At 47.5% G+C, this 18,671-nt stretch overlaps 1 long non-coding RNA gene across 1 annotated transcript; it reads right to left on the bottom strand.

Moving 5' to 3' along the window:
* Positions 1 to 711: 711 nt before the first annotated feature.
* LOC139055359 (uncharacterized) lies at positions 712 to 10,399 on the bottom strand. Its single transcript, XR_011511701.1, has 3 exons — positions 10,126 to 10,399; positions 7,836 to 7,948; positions 712 to 1,234 (listed from the first exon to the last, which is right to left on the bottom strand). It is a non-coding gene; the product is annotated as an uncharacterized lncRNA (long non-coding RNA).
* Between the last annotated feature and the right edge of the window lie 8,272 nt (positions 10,400 to 18,671).

The raw sequence follows: 18,671 nt of genomic DNA, 5'->3' as shown, positions 1-18,671 counted from the left end.
TCCTAATACCCTAAATGGCCTATCTGAGTGGGTATTGCACAAGGGGAGGGGGCGGTCGTGAACTCAGCTTTAAAATTCCCACAAAGACACAACATGCGAAATACAAAGACTACAGGCAATGTATATATACACTAGGAAAACATGACGCACTATTAATGACACGTGAAGAGAGCAGACGTGTTAAAAGATAAAAAAATACATAAGGACTAATGTTTTCGCAGGCACCTTTCTGTGGCGATGAAGGGGAAGCTACGGCGACAGTACACGCTCACGCAAGAGCGCTGCCAAAGAAAGTCACACATTATCATCCACTTTTAGTTTAGGCATGAAGGAGACAGAAAAATGAGACAAAATATAACTTATTTTTCTGGTTTTCTCTTTGACATTTGGGCAAATGCGAAACTTTCACACATGAAAGCTATGCTGTTGGATTATCTTCTCCATGAAACCAAAAGCGCCGTCAAACGTTAGCGCAATAGATGGCGCAGTTAAGCACGCGTTGAAGCTCCGCCCCCTTCCCTTCATTACCACACAGTCAGGCCATGAGATCGCTGCAGACAGCTTCTTATATTTATCAGCTTGTTATATTTATCAGCTTCATGTTCAGCCTCCAGTTGATGACGCAAGTTATTCCATTTGGCTGTAGTGCATGACACCATGTGAAATACTGCCGTTAGGAAGAAAAGAAAGAAGAAAAACACAAACTGGCGTTCCGACTCTTTATGTACCCGTACAAAGCTTCGTTGTGTGTAAATTCCAACTCGTTTGATCTGCTGCATTTTCGTGGCAGCTAGGTATACATGAAGGCTTTGCAACAATGTACTGCCCTCACGAGCGTATCGATCGCACATGTTTTAACGTTTCTTCACCAGCGTACAGACGCTTTCACCATTTTAACATGCACCAGATGACACAGACAGATATGCGTGCGATTGTGTAAATAGCACTTAGTCGCAGATGACGTCACAATGCATGTTTCCTTTGCTTACGCCTCATCCGATAGCCAAGAAGAGCTAAAAAAAAAACGGCATGCCTTGTTTGTACTCGCGTGAAATGCCCGCAGTCAAATCATGCCGTCGTCGTCATGCGTTCGTCGTCACCGCCGCCTTCGTCGTCTTGCTGCTGACGTCACGCGCATGCTCGTGTCGCACGCACTTCCCGCCTTGCACCGACACGTTCACTCACTCGGTAGCCGCACGCAGAAGCCCAATTGATGGTGTACAGCCCCGTCCACCTGCACAACCTTTATTACAATACAGCGGGAGACCTACGCATTTGTTTTTTTGTTCAGGAACACCGCGAAAAATACGTTGTGTTCCAACATCCCTTGACCTTCATTCAGTGAGACAAAGACTTTGTGAATATGGCAACTGTAACGCCATTTTATACATAAGCAAGAGGGAGAGCCATATCTCGAAACTGACATTGGCGTCGGCCGTTATACAAGCGCACACGCTTTAAGCACTGACAGCTGACCATCTGGAATTTCACAATGGCAGCAAATATTGCTGGGTCAATATGCAGGAGAGGAACATTAATTTGAAGTAAGTATTTACATATCCACTTTATTGATGCCTGCCGGGGGCTAAGCATAGCCTAAAGGATGTCAGTGGCCGAAAATTGTAGGTTTTAAATTTTTGTAACATTCTAAAGGGTAGCTCGGTGTTATAAAAACCAAAGCGCAGATTCTTTCTTCAGCTGCGGGAAGTTTTCAGCAGTTGTATTATGACCTAATAGCCATACATATTACTTAAGAACTAGGGGAGCAAACTCCCTTCTATCACAATGGTTGTTTGTCTCACCTGACATGACCACTAAAGTGGCCGAGAGCGCTATACTTTAACATGACGTTTGTGTTAATCTCATTAAAATTTTACAGAAAAGAAAACCCGGCAAGCAGAAAAATGGAAAGTGCTTAGGAGGGAGGTGCCAAGTTAATAATCGCTCACCGTCAAAGAAGCCTCTTAAATGAAGGTAGTGCTCTAAAAAGAGCTACTAGAAAAAAAAGAATGTCTTTGACGAACCCTGAGATGAAAGTAATAAAAGGAAAACCAATGTTCCTTGTCTCTGCTACTTCTAGTGTTGGCATGATCACTTCCTCGCACAAATGCTTTTCTTACAGCAATTTCTATATAATAAAATTTTATCCTAAAGAAAAACATTAAAGGAAATAGCTGTTGTGTTGGCTCTGAAAATGAAATTTCTCTCATCGGAATGTAATATTAAAATCCTCATAAAGTGAGAACGAAGTATAGGTTCATATTGTGCCGTAGTTTCGGAAGGAGCATCTGCTCGGTAAACATTGCTGATTATGAAGTAGAGCGAGAGAGGCGGATGTGTTTTCGATGCAGTGCACTGCAAGAATTGAAAACATACTTGAAATAAATGATCCATATATCTCGATTTCTGAAACAATAATCACCAAATCGATGTTTACTTTTTACGTGCTATGTGAAACAATCTAAAATTTAATAAAACAATCCAAGCACTCGACAAATTGTAAACCAGAAAAAATTCTAAGGTGATTCAGCTCCTAGCTGAAGTAGATCAAAGGAACCATCTTCTTCAGTGAGTACAGGGATGAAAATGGGGCCCAGTAACTGCGCATGGCACTATACCGCGTCACTTCTCGCGCAGGGCCAGTCATAATTTAAATAAACTAAGGGCGCAAACTGCAGTCGGTAGGAAGCTGGAACCGGTCCTGTAGTTTCTGGGCTTCGTCTAGTTAGCACCGTAAAGATTTATCTGGACTCTGAACCACCATACTAGCTCAAACCAAGATTCTGATAGCAAGCAGCGTCGGACTAGCATCGTTTTTTGACTCCCCTGTCTTTGGGATCGTCCTAAATTTTCAGATTGCACTGCCTTCGGCATCGGGCATTATTTCTTAATAACACATATATCACGCGAACAGTCCGAATTTTTAGACTGCACCATATTTGAAGGCGGCCTCATAAATTGTCTAGAAAGGAAGGTACCGATGCGAAAAAGTGAGGGTAACTCGCTAAGAAAGGCAGTGTCTTTAAAAGACGACACACGCTTCGGGGACTGCACAACTTCCTTGCTCACAATTAACAAAGAAATTTAACGGGGTAATAACGAAACTGTGTGGTGCACATGCGTAGGTGGCAGGAAGGCAGACTGCGACGTGTCTTGTTTACCGGTTGTGGCGTCGTCTGACCAGTTATATATTCCAACAGTAACCCCATCCATAATAGTTTCTCCTATCGCAACGCACGCCGAATTTTAGTTTATGGAATGGCGAATCTCCTCGAGGTGGTCACAAATCATCATAATCATCGTCTAATCATATCTAATCCACACATTTCATGACCTGGCCAGCGCCATTTTTTTTCACTTAATGTCTATTAGAATATCGTCTACACCCGTTTGCTCTCTGATCCAAACCGCTTTCTGTCTCTTAAAGTTATGCCTAGCATTCTTCGTTCCATCGCTCTTTGCGCGGTCCCTAACTTGTTCTCAAACTTCTCTGTCAGTCTCCAAGTCTCTGCCCCATATCTCATCACCGGTAGAATGCACTGATTGTATACTTTCCTTTTCAATGATAAGGGTAAGCTCCCGGTCAGAAATCCGGTCACAATATGCGTTGTCAATAAAGTTCCCATTGGAATCGTCCTGTTACGATGCTGATTTATGCACATTGAGAGCTTCGAGATTCGCCACTCTATACTACGGCACAATCTTTGCGCTGAACTTGGTAACGAACAACCGGGTCAGCATTTTTCTAGGGGGACTTTCACCGAGCACCAATTGCTGGAAGTGATATGTGCCAACGAAAGGCGAATGATCAGCAATCACCAGCCATGATCTCGCTCACTCACGCCGGGCGTATAAAGGAAAGCCGCGGGCTGGTTATACTCCAGCCCCGCTGGGCCAGTCGGTGCTAAGGCCTCCGCTACAGTGTGACAACCAGCTATCACCGCTGGATACATGACAACAGATTCCACAAAACACTGCTTCAATTCATACACAACAACACAACACAGGCCTCACAGCACACATATAATACACATATACGCACCAAGAAGTAGGCCTTAAGGGCAAGTCTTTATCGCAATAAAAAAAAAAAAAAACCAGAAGGCGAGTTTTGGTTCCAAGGAATGTGCGCGCCCGTGGCGGGTGCCGTGCATCCTAAAATATGGTTTGATGAAGTAAACCAGATGTGGTTGTTCACTATTTTGTCAATTATTTCTTTCTCAATATAAAGAGAATGAGTGGACAGGAAACACGCTTCTTTCCACTTATTCATTTTTCGACGGCTGCATTCGTTAATTTTAAATCTGGCACAGCGCTAGAAGTTGCGGACGGCGTGCGCCCGTTGCCCTTGGGTTCTATTCTAGGGCGGAATCTTATAAAGGTTAGGAAAGCGAACGGTTCCATTGGCCTCACGGGATTGGTCAGAACTGTGCTTGCGTCACCGGCTCTCGGAGACCGACGTCCGCCACCGGAAATCACGAAGAGGTCACGCATATGTCAATCATGTTCAAAGCGAGCCTGTCGTCGGCCAAGAGCAGAACCGGAGAAGACGTAGTCCGCTTTGGGTTCGGTTGCTCTGGCTGGCTGGCTACACCGGCCGCGCCATCCCGGCCACAAGCGGGCGTCGCGCGCCCGTGAGTCGGTTACTTCTGGGTCTCGCTCTTGTCGTTCGCTCAGCGTTGATCTTTGGGCGTCGCCCACGGCATGAAGTGCAATACGCTTTCGAAGGGATGACGCATAATTATTTGCGCATTCTAAGCAGACCTTTTGCATGCTACGCCACGCACTGAAGGAGACTCGGGTGCAAGCGTACCAGTGGTCATTCTGCGCAAACGAAGGAATTGCGCGCTGTGGTCCATCGTCACCGGCCTGCAGGTCTGTAGGAAGCGAAGTATTAATCGGAATGCCCAGCTCTCTGTTTCTGTCACTGTCCACGAAGTTGCTCTCACAATTGCTGTGTTCACCGGTGGAAGGGCTGTGTCAGCTTTTCTGTGAACTCCGCTGTCAAAGCCAATGGCAAGGATATATCTGCGTGGCGAGATAGAATTTTCTGTTTTATGGCCTGCGTCCATAGCTCGCAGATCGCTATCCAGCAGACAAAAAGTTCAACAGAGGCAGCTCCAACGTTTCCTTTTGTCCGTTGATAAAAGTGTGGAGTCAGGACAGGAAGATAGGGGATAATTTTTATTTTGCTCCCCGTTTTGCTCTAGTTTTCGTTTGCCGCACTATCGCCCACAATTTCACAGTACGCCGCGCCAGTACCACGCTCTTCGACTACTTCGCGCAGGCGATGCGGGGCCCGTATATTGTAATGTACTAATTCATATTCCATCGCTTCTATCACGTGACGTGCCGTGAGCGCAGCGATTGCGATAGCGCGGCGGCGAGCGGCCACCGGGACCTGATGGAATCGCGAACAAACTCCTCAGGAACCTAGACGATAGGGCAATCGGGATAGTCACGGCCAAAACAAATGAGGTATGGAAAAGTGGACAGGTCCCGATAGATTGGCGTACCGAAAAAGTGGTACTCATACCCAAACCAGGAAAACCTCCACATATTAATTATCTGCGGCCTATTTCCCTTACATCATGCATCGCCAAGTTTGCGGAGCACGCGATACATAACCGGATCGCTGAACATATTGAAAACAAGGAGCTATTTAGGCACAACCTAATCGGCTTTAGACAGCCGTTGTCCACGCAGGACGCTATGCTTTTGCTTAAGAAAGCAATCTTTAATAACCCTACTGGCGACGTGAGAGGGATCCTCGCTCTGGACCTCTCCAAGGCCTTCGACAGGGTCGCGCATAAACACATCCTGACAGAGATTTCGTCTCTCAACCTGGGCCAGCGCTTTCATGATTACACCAGATCCTTCCTCGCGGATCGCAAGGCACACCTCCGACTAGGCATGGTTACGGGAGGACCCTACGAACTAGGCACCTGCGGCACCCCGCAGGGCTCAGTCCTCTCCCCACTCTTATTTAATATAGCCATGCACAAACTCTCCACTCGCCTCGCTGCAATCCCGAACGTGGGTCACGCCATTTATGCCGACGATATTACGATCTGGGCGCCGGGCGGATCGCTAGCCATGCTCGAACACTCGTTACAAAGCGCGTTGGAGGCTACCGAAGATTTTCTTTCAAACACGGGCCTTGAACTCTCCCCCGCTAAATCAGAGCTACTGTTATACCGCCAGTCCAGGGGGTCAGAAATCTTGCGCCTCTGGAAACTCTGCCGGTAGAAATTCGAGCTAAAAATGGGCATCCCATACCGAGGAAGGACTCGGTCAAGATACTAGGTCTCCTCACTGATGCCAAGGGCTGTGACTCGACGGCCCTCAACAGGCTCAGTGGACAGGCTAGTAATGTCCTAAGACTTGTAGCCCACGTCGCAAATCGAAGAGACGGTCTTAAACAGGATAATTTGCTCAGAGCTTATCAGGCATTCTTCCTGAGTCATGTCACCTACATCGCGCCGTACCTTAATCGGGGTAAAGCGGAAAAGGCCAAGCTCGACTCCCTAATTAGAACCGGCCTCAAGCGCGTGCTCGGCCTTCCGCAGTCCACAAGCACTGAGAAGCTGCTGGAGCTAGGAATCCATAACACCATCGATGAGCTAATAGAAGCTCACACAGCGGCTCAGATAATGACACTTTCATCCACTAAGCCAGGGATTAAGATTTTAGAAGAAGCAGGAATCCCACCCAGGCATGAACCGGCGACCAAAGTTAGCTTGACCCGGGAAACCAGAGCTCGCATCATGGTTGAACCCGTCCCGCGAAACATCCACCCAGTGCATAACCAGGGAAGAAGATTCGCGAGAGCCAAGTCCATCCTTAAAAAGATCAATCAGTAGAAGCTAGATGCCCTCTTTGTCGATGCTGCCAGATATGACAGTGGGGATAAGTTCGCTGTCTCGGTGGTAGACGCGGGGGGCAACCTGGTCAATGCAGCCTCTGTTTATACTACGTTTGCCCTCGTGGCGGAGGAAGCGGCGATCGCTCTGGCTTTTCACAGCTCAAAAGTTCCCGCTATCATCTTCTCGGACTCGCGAACCACGCTTAGATCCTTCTCGTCCGCCCTCATATCTGAACAGGCGTACAGTATTGTGATCAAAGCACTTCAAAGGACTAGGGAGAGTACCGAAGGACGATACCAAATCTCGTAGTTCCCAGCCAATCTAGATAGCTCAATTAACCCGCTTGGATGTAATCCTAACGAGCAGGCCCACCGGAGAGCGCGCGATTTCACGCACCACGCTGTCGGGGCTAGCCAGGCTTGGAACGAGGTCAACATCCACAAAGATCCATTAAGTACATTCCACGAAATTGTTTCCCATTATCGACTAGGCAGGAGGACATTTCCACCCCCTCACCCCGAATTGAACAAACCTCAGGCTACCACACTAAGACTCCTGCAAACCCGTACATATCCCGCTCCTCGGTCTCTTCACAGGATAGATCCTGAACACTCACAGTCGTGCCCCAAATGTGGTCATGACTCATGCTCCTTTTACCACATGCTCTGGCTGTGCCCAGCCCTTAACGCCTCTCCACCAATCACGAAAGAACAATGGCAGGACTCTCTGAAGAGCAGCAATCTCAACATTCAACTCCAGGCTGTCCAGAGGGCCCACGACATTGCCGCGGGACTTGATCTCCCGGTTCCATCGTGGGCGGAGCCACCGACTTGATCTTCGGGAGCCTTCGGTTTGGCTCCCCGAGGTCTCAGTCCCTCAGGACTCAAATAAAGTTCTTGTCATGTCATGTCATGATATAGTCCGTTAATAAAGCTGGCGCTAAGAACTAGTTCATGCTTTTATCGCGCTCACTAATAAGGAAGTCCTGGCTGTGCATTCCTGGCGCGTCCATCGTGCAACCTCCTTGTATCAGACGACCCAGCGCTGCGCTCTGCATGCCAAGTGATTTACGCTTGCCAGACCACCTGTCAGCGGAGAATGAAAAAAGAAAGACATTAATAAATTACTTCAAGCCTTGCGTAAAAGACCGGTAACGCAAGTTTATACTTTAAAACTTGCCAGATAACATTTAATTAGCAAACAGACACATTCTGCAGTTCCTCCATCATCTCGTCATATGATGACGTATTACTTACTTTCAGAGGCGGCAGCCTCTTATTGGTCCCCTCCTCCCTTTCTCACACCTCCGGCTTGCGAGTGGCCCATTTAGTGACCTAAGTGGCGAAGAGAACGGTTCGCTTTCCGAACCTATATAAGATTCCACCCTTGTGGACATTCCACCATTTTCTTCGAAGCGTGACGTAGGCGCGACGCTTGCAAAATGGCGCTGATGGCCCCTGTTTGCTTTCGTAACCGAACGCAATCTTGACGTTTTGCTTCAAAAACTTAACTGAAGGCACTGAACCTAATGTTCTTAACAAAGCAAAATAGTTTTCCTCCTCAGTAAAAATACAGCAGCTAGCTCAAAGCATATGATTATTCCGTCGAAAACGCTTCTCGCTTCCGTCGTCTGCTGTGTACAAGCCATCGTCTGTTTCATTACCTAGGATGCGTGTCCCCGGGATACGGAAAGAGACATCGTACGTTGGTGCCAACGCGCTTGTTTTCTACCATGAGGCAAAAAGATGGAGGACTTTAAGCAACGCTTTTAAGAGTGGAACGCGATAGCATTGAAAGACCTCTGACCGCTTCTCACGCTTCCGGCAACTGGAGCGTACGTAACCCTAATGATTGCCGGGAAACGCTGGCCGCGAACGCTAATCAAAATCAAAATCAAAAGAGATTTTTATTGCACAATAATATGAAATGCGGGAAGGCGGGCTTTCTTCTACAAACGCGGCCTGTTGTGTGGGCCGCGATACGGTGGAGGCCAGTGCCATCTGGAGGTATTGCAATGAGCCAGACGCGCCGCTCCTTGGCCCCCAAGATACTCACACGCCGGCGCGCGCAAATGGCGGACGCCGTGACCGCTGTGTGATTGGCAGGGACGCTGGAAAAGGACTTTCTTCGAGGGCTTGCGTAGCGAAATAAATTTTCTTGTATAGCATAATTATAACCACACGCTATCTTGTCGGTAGGTTGCGCGTAAGTCGTAATTTACGATTGTTCTACGTATTTATGCTTGAAAAATTCAATTAGTTCAGTAGCTTCCTTACGCCACATGGAGTGCTTAGGTATAGGTGATTCGAAAATAATTTTTTTGCGGAAAGGACGATCGACACTGGATTGTGTACCACACAGGGCCCTTTTTCATCTCACCAGGCAGCGGCACCGCTTAGGCGAGAAGAAGTTTATCGAAGTGTGGGCTTGTCCTGCCTTGATTTTTGATGAGTCAGGTGGAAAGCTATCTATTAAGTTATGACGCATGATCGTAAGGTCGCTCGACTCGGCCGTATGGGCCGGTCGATCTATGAGGTTTTGTTTTGCTCAGTGGAACCTAGAGTCGGAAGCGGTGTTGGCGCACCCTCGTGTGGTCGCGCTGCCCCGCGGGTGGCTTTGGTGCTCTCCATGGTATACCTCGGCCTCTTTTGCGTCAAGGCAGTCCGATGGTCGGTGAGGCTTGTGTCCTGTAGACCGACATGGCTGCTTGTGTGTTAAGTGCAGTAACTGAGTGGCGCTGCACCACAATAGCCCCCTTTCCGGGAAGGACCATTCGCCCGAACCAAAGCCCCCTGCCCGGGTAGTGGGAGAAAGCCGGGGTCAATGTATCGGATAATGTTGGGTTAGTGAGTACATGTAAGCTCATGGATGCGACACCTTTGGGTACCAAGTCTTCTTACCATCCTACAACGGCCCGCTATCGCGTTCCTAGACAGCTTTAGTACTGCACCATGACGATACGCACGCAAGCGTTTCGGGGAACGTAGCAGCGCGTGTCACCTCAGCGCTTTTAGCAGTGGAAAATGCCTGCGTAAGCAGGCGCGTACTACGCACTGGCGGGCGCATCGTACCCCGTTGCGCGCGTCCGCCAGTGCGTAGAACCATCGGTCTAGCTACAGACACTGTTGTTCTCGCCAACGTGACGTAACGTGTGCGCGCGTTCACGTCACGTCGGACTATATTTAGGCCTTTATAAGACGCTACATTTAATACGGATGCAATACACGAATCCTATTACAAAAAATAAAAACTGAGTACTCACTTTCTTAGGTTGGCACGGTCATTTGCGACGAACTGCGCCAAAAGGAAGTCGAGCCTTTGGCGCAAACAGCACAAACTGCGCACACTGAACACTTTCTGAAAAACGAAGTTGATATTTTTGATTATGGATTCCCCCCGTGCATCATCCTAGAATTGGTTCTGTGCGTTAACTTTACGCAGCAAAGCCAAATTGTAAGCTATTGACAAGTACAGCTTTCCGCTGGTCGCCTTCGACGCAGCCATTTTGCGAAACATTTTTGTCTCGCGCGCTCCCGAACAAGCAAGAACCATGAGAGCAGCACGCAAGGCTCCCCATTTACGCACGCGAGAATCAGATGCGTGCGTACGCGTCGGCCACGTATGCATCACGTACCATTCGTGTTGCGTTCTGCACATGCGCACTTTGCAGAACGTAGTGATCTTACGTACGCAACGCCATTGCGTAGACACTACTAAAGCTCTCTAATATTCGCAACCTACCAGTGGTGATAAGCGCGCGTTCTAGGCCGCGTTATCGCTATCTCGTGAAACGTAAGACTCGGCTGGCTGAAAAACGGCCGGACATCACCGATACCGTTACGCGCGCCAGAGGTGACCGCTTGCGCGACGCAAGCGCCGGCGCTGCCATCTCTTGTTCACTTCGCCGCTTACCCGCAACGCGCGAGGAAACTTCAAGGTGCCGCTTGTTTACATTTCTTGTACAACGAAGCTGTATATGGCTCAGATACGGGATTCAGGGCGTCTGCGCGAAGAAGTTATCATCATCATCATCATCAATGGCTCGGGCTTCGTGGTGTTCTTCGTTGGCGCCCGTCAGGCGAAAACTGCGATTGATAATTATCCACGATTCCGACTGAGATATACATCCCCACGTTTATCTAGTCGGAGCAGTCAAATGGCATAAAACTTGTTTTGGTGTAATTTCGGTGAAGCACGAGTTACAGCCGTTCATTGGAACCTTGCTGCTCCAATAAAAGCCCGTGTATTGACAGCAGACTGGAATTCCGAAACGTTTACCACTCCACGGTAAGCTAAATAATTATGACAAGCCAAACTCGCCGTCATGTTAGATTAATCTTTGCGGGCTCTTGCACAATGACTTTTGCGAAGATATTTGAGAGCTACGAGGCATTCCCCAGAAAGTTGGCTCGCCCGCATAGCGTATTCTGCTGATGGACAACGTCATGGAGAAATATCGAGGTGTGAGCCATGCACAGTTTCGCTGTAAAACGACATAATACCGAGAAAAACACAACCACCTTTACAAGAAAGGTGTTTTTATCGACTTCCGTGAGGAGCTATCGTAAGTCGCGGACACCCAGTGAAGCGCGCTGGAGAACGCAAACGAACAAAAATACTGCTCAAACCGTACGGCGCGGTGTATTTGGCGTTAGACAGCGACAAAGGTTAACGTAAAAATATTCGTTTCAAGAAATTTGAGCTCGATCTATCCTAATTTGAACTTGCGTATGCTGATACTCTTACCGTCTCCCGGTGTGAGCGTTTAACCGATTAGGCCACGGCTGCAAGCGAGCGCGCACTGACGCTTCGCGGAGGAGCTCGCCTTCCGGATTGTTTGCAATGCGGCCAGCTTTCGTAGTGCTGCCACCAACTTGTGAGATCAACTACTGTGGCGTTCCCAAGCTGCGTTCCCACCCTGCTTTTAACCATACGGGAGCCGAAAGACGGACGGCCCAACGCCCGCAGTCTTTCTGGCGGCGTGTGGCGATACGGGTGTTCGAGCGACCATTACGGTTTCGTGCCTGGTGATGTGCCAGGTGCCGGGCGATCGAGAGGTCCGGGGCGGTGTCCGAGAGATGAGAAAAAGGGTCTGTTTACAAATTTACATCACGATGATTCGCATGCACGGCACCAGTACGAACACGAGCGCCACTTCTTGAGCACTTCAATTACCCCTTCCTCTCGTCGATGGAATTCAATGTCCGTCTCGTCGGCAAATCGGGATGGTCTTCCAGTCTGCAAAATGCCACCCATGGTAAATCTTACTCCGTCTCTGTTGTCCAAGCCGACTTTTCTAGACCGGCTTCCTCACATCTGCCTACGGCGAATTTCTTGGTCTTGGAAGGGTTGAACCCATCGGCAACATTGAAATTTTGTTTGAGGGCGCATTCTCCGGGGGAAGGTGAAATTGCAGGGAGTGGCATACAACAAAGCCGCCTTCTTTATCTGACACTTGCAACGTTAAGTCACTACTCCGCAGCGATTCGATGATGCTTGATACCTTCGGTCGACAGGGACCGGAGGATCCCAAAGAAAGTGCATCAACACACTCCAGAATCACCCTCTCGCAGTCGGGGGAAGCGGCTGTACTCGCAGTCGTTCTAACAAGTGACAACGCCTCCACTTTGTCAATCTTAGGTGGAACGCAAAACTTAGGTCCGTAGGCAGATGTGAGGAAGCCGGTCTAGAAAAGTTGTCTAAGGCGATGAAGAGCTCCAAAGGAATGTGCCTTTCCGCCCTTTGTTACTGTTAAAACTCACAATATGGGCCACCCCTTCAGAGTCATTGTTTCGGAAGTGGCTACTCGGCAAAAGTGCCTAGTGTCCTACCTTCTGGAAGGTCTCAGGCAGCTTCCAATAAATGACTTGTTTTTAGTACGCAACTCGACAGAGGTACACCAGTTCCTAAAGGAGTCAAGCATCAAAAGAGCGCAGGCATTCTCGGTAGACATCAAGGACCTATATCATTCTCTACATCAAGATGACCTCTTCGCCGTCGTGCAGGAAGGCATAGAAACAATAGGCGAAGTCCGGTTCCAGAATGCGGTTGGCACCAGCGTCGCTAATTTCCTGGAGATGCTGCAGGTTTACCTAAGATCTACCGTCATCCAGCATAATGAAGAGTTCTATATGCAAAAGAACGGGATATGCATAGGCTCTCGTATTGCGCCCGTAATGAGTGATCTATTGTTGGCGTACTGTGATAGTCTCATCCAGGAGCAACTCAGCACAATTACTGTTAAGAAAGTGTTTAGCTACGTCGACGATTTTTTGGTGATCCTTTCTGCCCACCCTAATAAAGCCACAACCCTGGTCGACCAAGTGTTTGAAAAATTCAAGTGCATCTATCAAGGTTTTACGTTCACAAGAGAATTGCCGGAAAAAGGCCATATCCGCTTCTTAGACCTTGCACTACACCACCAGGAAGGGCACACGTGTTGGTTGTATGCCCCGCGTTCCAAAAAACACCTTCTCCCCTACACATCCAACCATTCTAAAGTGGTGAAGCGCTCCATTGCCTTAGGGGCCCTTAGGAATGCGGTCGTTCGCTCTTGCCACCACTCGATGTCCAGCCGCCTCTCCAATCAAGTCCAGCGGCTCAAGACAACTCGCTATCCTGAACAACTGCTGTCATCCTTGGCGGAAGTCTTATTGCAAGAGGCTCGTTCCCCCAAGAAACAGCGCGAAGAGGGTGATGTCTCAACCAAGACTGTTGCGATTCCGTATCTACATGGTGTGTCCCATCGCATCAAGAAAGCCGCAGGCCGGGTTGACATAGAGGTCATGTTCACTGCGCCAAACAAGTTGGGAAGGATATGCAAAAAAATAAACGAAAGCGGGCGAACACCTGGGCCGTGCAATAAGCAACATGTCGCCAAGCCTCGAGATTGCAGTACCAATGTAGTGCATTCCATTCCCACCTCTTGCGGCTGCACTTACATAGGACAAACAGGACGCTGTATCAATTAACGTTTGCGTGAGCATGCGCACTGTGGCAAGCTTAAGACTGGCAGTAATCTGGCTGTGCATTGTGCGAAGTGTGGCTGTTCTCCACTCCTTGACGACACACGTGTGCTGAAAAGGTACAGCAATCAGATGGCCAGAGAAATCTTTGGGCCATTTTCAATGTGTCAGTTAGAAGCCGCCTGTGTTAGTTCCCCTTCTATTGCACTTTGTGATAAAGAACTTAGGTTCCTTAGAGGCTAAACAGTTTGGCCTGTGTCCACCATGTTATGGTTTCTTTTATATTGTTTAATGTTATTCACGCATGCGCAGCAGTAGTTGACCGACGATGACTCTCCTTCCCTCACCTTCTTTCACTCTCTTTACGCCTGTTGGAAATTGTATATATTTGCGCAGGCTCCAATAAAGGTGTTGTTGGCTGTCAGCGCTCGACCTGTGTCCTCCCTTGTCCGTGTTTTTGGCGCTGTTTTAAATATGAATGATCCGTACCACTAGCTCGCACCCAAACCCTTCTGAGTCAAGTTATAGTCGTAATTTGAAGCGACAGCGTAGTTGTAATCAACCGACCTTGCCAGTAAAGAATGAGCGGTGAGGCATGACTGATGAATAAGTAATTGCGAAGCTTGGTCTTCAGTAAATGTTCGTTACCAAGAATGGCGGGCGCTTATACTACAGCAAAGTACGAATGCTGGTCGGTGACTCCAATGCTTTACTCGCCACTTCACACATCTACACTGGAATTCAACTGGTTTCACCAACTCTCGCCTACATTCTCTCGACCCTATATAAACTGCGACTTCGCCTGCCAACCGGGCTCCAGTTTTTCCTCTTTGTGCCTCGCTTCTTTCCCAAAGTGCCGAGACATGCTTTCAATGATGCTTGCTGCCCCTTTTTCTCAATAACTGAAGGCATTCATTCATTCATTCCTAAGTTGCTGCGGAAAGTAGCGTGTCTTCATCTCCATAACTACCCTGTGTCTCACCTTGACTCTCCCATGGCAAAACGATGTTGCTGTGTTGCATACGTCACATATACAATTTTCTAGGAATGGCCAGCATCGCGGCGTGCAATTTTCGGTGGGTGTCGAGACAGTATATAAGGCGCCTTCTCTGCTACATCCCCACTTTGCACTCTGTTCCGTGAGCTACTATTAGCCGCTAGCACGCAGTACGAGATGAAAGAAACATATCTGGGCTATTCGGGGGCAGCTGAATTCCGATTCACGATGCGTCGATTTAAAATATATATTTCCTATCTAAGCCTAAATGACATCGATATAGGCTCGTTGGTTTGGACTAACCGCGCTCTTCATGCAGCACTTTCGTCTTACGCCATGTTTTCGAACGGGAATGAAAGGCAGGAGGTATCAGGAGGTAACAAGCCTTTCTGAAATGAAAAATTTGGAATAACTTTTTGTTTGACGGTTGGACATATGTCAAGGGCCCCCGATGTGAACCACCCGCAAGTCGGTATAAGCGTGCAAAGGGGAACTCAGATGAAACGTTGTCAAGCGGAGAGGCTTTTTATTATCATAAGAATATCTTTATTGAAATTCCTTAACATGAGGTGAAAGAAGACTAATAAGCATTTACATTTTCTGTGTTATGAAGACCTCATGGTAATATAAGGTTGCTGTCCTTTACAGCCTCCTAAAATAAAGTGAGTTATGAATAACAAATTGTTGCGGCAAATGTGTAAATGCAGACGCCAAGAAGAGACCTAGTCCGTTTCCCAGTATTCACTCAATGAAGATGGAGAACGTCTATACTCTCACCCGCTGTAGTGATGTGAAGAACCAAACACTTCCAAAAGAGTGAGTCACGAATATAACATATTATAAAAGGTGAGCTTGCGCTGGCAAACACTCAAAGCACAACGATGGCTGCGCGCATAGTAGTGCTTTCTCTGGATCTGACCTAAAGATCAAGACATCGGTTCATCAGTTTTGAATGCTCATACATTGCAGTGCAATGTCGGGTCCTCCAATATGATGGAGAATGTACGCCAGTATGCGCTTCGCGCGCGCACTCTGACAACATAACGCTCTTTCGCTATTGAATCCGTGACAACATACTGGATATTAGAAACACATGCAGGTGCGTCTTCAGCTAACCTATAACTTTGGAACAGTAATTAAACGCTAAAAAAAACTCACCCCCCCGCCCCCCCAAAAAAGAGAATACAGTTGCATTTATTATTAGCTGAAACATAGTGCTCGTGATAAAAAGGGCTACCAAGGACTGCACGGCGGAACCCACATGCAGAAAATTCAAGAACCAAACACTTTCCAAATACTGGTATTTATCAAACCAACATTTCGTGATTAAACGTAGCCCTGTAGTCCAGAGGCCAGTTTCACCACGGGTACTATATCGGCGTTCATATTTCATGTCAGCATTCATTTTCACAAAATCAAAGCATTTTTTCTTTAGATTTAGACAGGCAGCTGTTTTTATTCCTGATGATGGCACGAAACAGAGCCTGATGCCACCAGCGCTCAGAAATCTAAACAGGAGCGTGGACAATGTTCTCGCACACCCTGTGTTATGTACCGTAGCTCTGGGAATAGCTCATTACATAGGCAGAAGTACATGGTTGGGCACATGTCCTTAAGAGGAAGCTTTAGCTCGGATGCTCCTATCTAAATACATGTAAAAGAGAATTCGTTTTTCTCGGTAACCCCTGCGCCGACTTTAACGAGATCTGTTGCATTTAAAAGAATGACTTAATATCTAGTGATTGGTGGTTTCAAATTTTTGATTGAGGTCGCCAATTGTTTTATTAAAAATTGGCGAAAATCGAGAGTTTTCAGAAAACGAGGCTATCAATTTACAACTCCGTAACTCAGCAATGAAACATGATATCACAATTCTGTAAATTGCATCTAGTAGTAGATCTCAAGCGAACAAAATTGATATGTTACACATGAATCTAAATATATTCAGTAATATTGAAATACAGATCTTGCTGAACCCTTATACACAACGTAACAAATTCGCGTAAGATATAAATTGACATACAGAACTCGTCCGCTTTGAATGATCTAATGGATGCTGTTTACAGAACCGCGATATCTGTTCTTGATGCAGAGCTATTAATTTAAAATTTCACACGTTTATTATTTTCGAAATTGCGAATTTTTCGAAATTCTTTTCAGGAAATTCAGGCCCTATGTCGAAATTCCGCTTCCTACCATCGCTAGAATTGAACTTACTCTCTCAAATGCAACAAATTTTATTATGATTTGTCCTGGGGTAATCTCAGAAAAACATTTTTGCGTTTTACATGTATATGAATAGGCCGCGTGGAAGTTGGGCCCGAGCTAAAGCTTCCTCTTAAGGTGGATACACACGCGAGGGCAAAACAAGAAGCAGCAAGACAGTGTAAAAGAGTGACTGCAAGGTAGAGCTTCCTCGTCTACCTCGCCAAGGTAATCGCTATTAGCCCCGAGAATTAGGAGTGGCGCCCTCTCGCGAGTGACGTCACGGCAAGGACGCCGCTCGCTCCGGCTCGCTCGGCTGCCGCGCGCGCTCCTTCCCTTTGTGTATGCTTGGGGTATGGGTGGCTCGAGCCGTACGTATTGAAGAATACGTCGGCTTCTTTCAGCTGCCATACCTTAACCACAGTTTCTTCTTCAAAAGCGGGTCGAGAAACTTTGCGGCTTGGATATCGCAAGCTAAGTAGCGTTAAAGGGGTCTACTACACTCTAAAAACTAGGAAGGGTATCGCAGGAGTGAAGCGGCCTGTTCACTCTTCAAAGCGTCGTTTTACTCTCACAAAATGTCGAGGAGAGTGAAATGCATTGTTCACTCTGTCACCAAGGAGAGAGTGAAATGTGCTTTTCACTCTCCCCTTCAGAGAGAGAGAGTAGAACTACTCTTGCGGCAATAGAGAACAAAACGTAGCGTAATCTTCTGCTTCAACTGTATAGGTGGCTGGCCCCGAACATGGCAATGTATCATTCATGCACGCTGAGCAAAGAACACATCGTTTTGCTTCTAAGATGATGATGCTGTGTGGTGTTTTGTGGCGCAAGGGCCAGGTGGGGCCAAAGAGCGCCATGACAAGTGGTAATGTTAACGATGTATTATGGAAGATGTGACTTGGCCGTAAAGCAGCCTAAAAATAGTCGCTGTAAAGTGCGTAAAATCTACGTGCTATAAAATTATGGCGATGACTAATGACGAATACTATGAACATTAAAATCCATCGTAAAGGAATGATGCATTGTTTAAAATATGCGAGATGTTAAATTGCTTACAGCACTACTGCCTCGCCAGAGCCCTTGAACCACAAGGGCCTAGAGGCATGTGCTATTCAAAATAATTATCGCAGCGGCATCCTCTGAAGAGAGGAAGCACTACGAACGTGTGGGGCTAATAACATGCAACACAACATCTTTCAAAAAACCTAGGACGGCGTTGATGTCAAAGAGTGGTTCTGGGCCAAGTAACATAACAGGATGAAGGGGGATGTGGTGCCCGTATGCTAAGAGAAAATGTTTTTTTTTCTTTCGGATTCGGCTTCCCGACACTCCAGTAGGACGTGGAGGACGGTCAGCCTCTCCCCGCATCTACCACAGGTTGGAGGCTCGTTTCCCGTGTGTAAGAAGTTATGTGTGCCAAAAGTGTGTCCTATTCTTAGACGGCAGAATAGGACATCTGTCCGGCGGGATTTTGTTACAGGAGGCCAGAAACCTAATTGTGGCTTCATTACATGCAGTTGCTTCTAAGAGAACAGACCGCCGCAGTTCAAAGGAACGCGTAGCGAGCGCTCTACTTTTTCACTCGGATTTGCTCCACCGCGCGCGCGCGCTCAAGATCGCGGAACAACACAGCGCCGG

This window comes from Dermacentor albipictus, chromosome 2 (genome assembly GCF_038994185.2).
Source record: "Dermacentor albipictus isolate Rhodes 1998 colony chromosome 2, USDA_Dalb.pri_finalv2, whole genome shotgun sequence".
Classification (NCBI taxonomy): domain Eukaryota; kingdom Metazoa; phylum Arthropoda; class Arachnida; order Ixodida; family Ixodidae; genus Dermacentor; species Dermacentor albipictus.
Note: the sequence above shows the minus strand (reverse complement) of the source record. Positions and strands in the feature narration are given on the sequence as shown.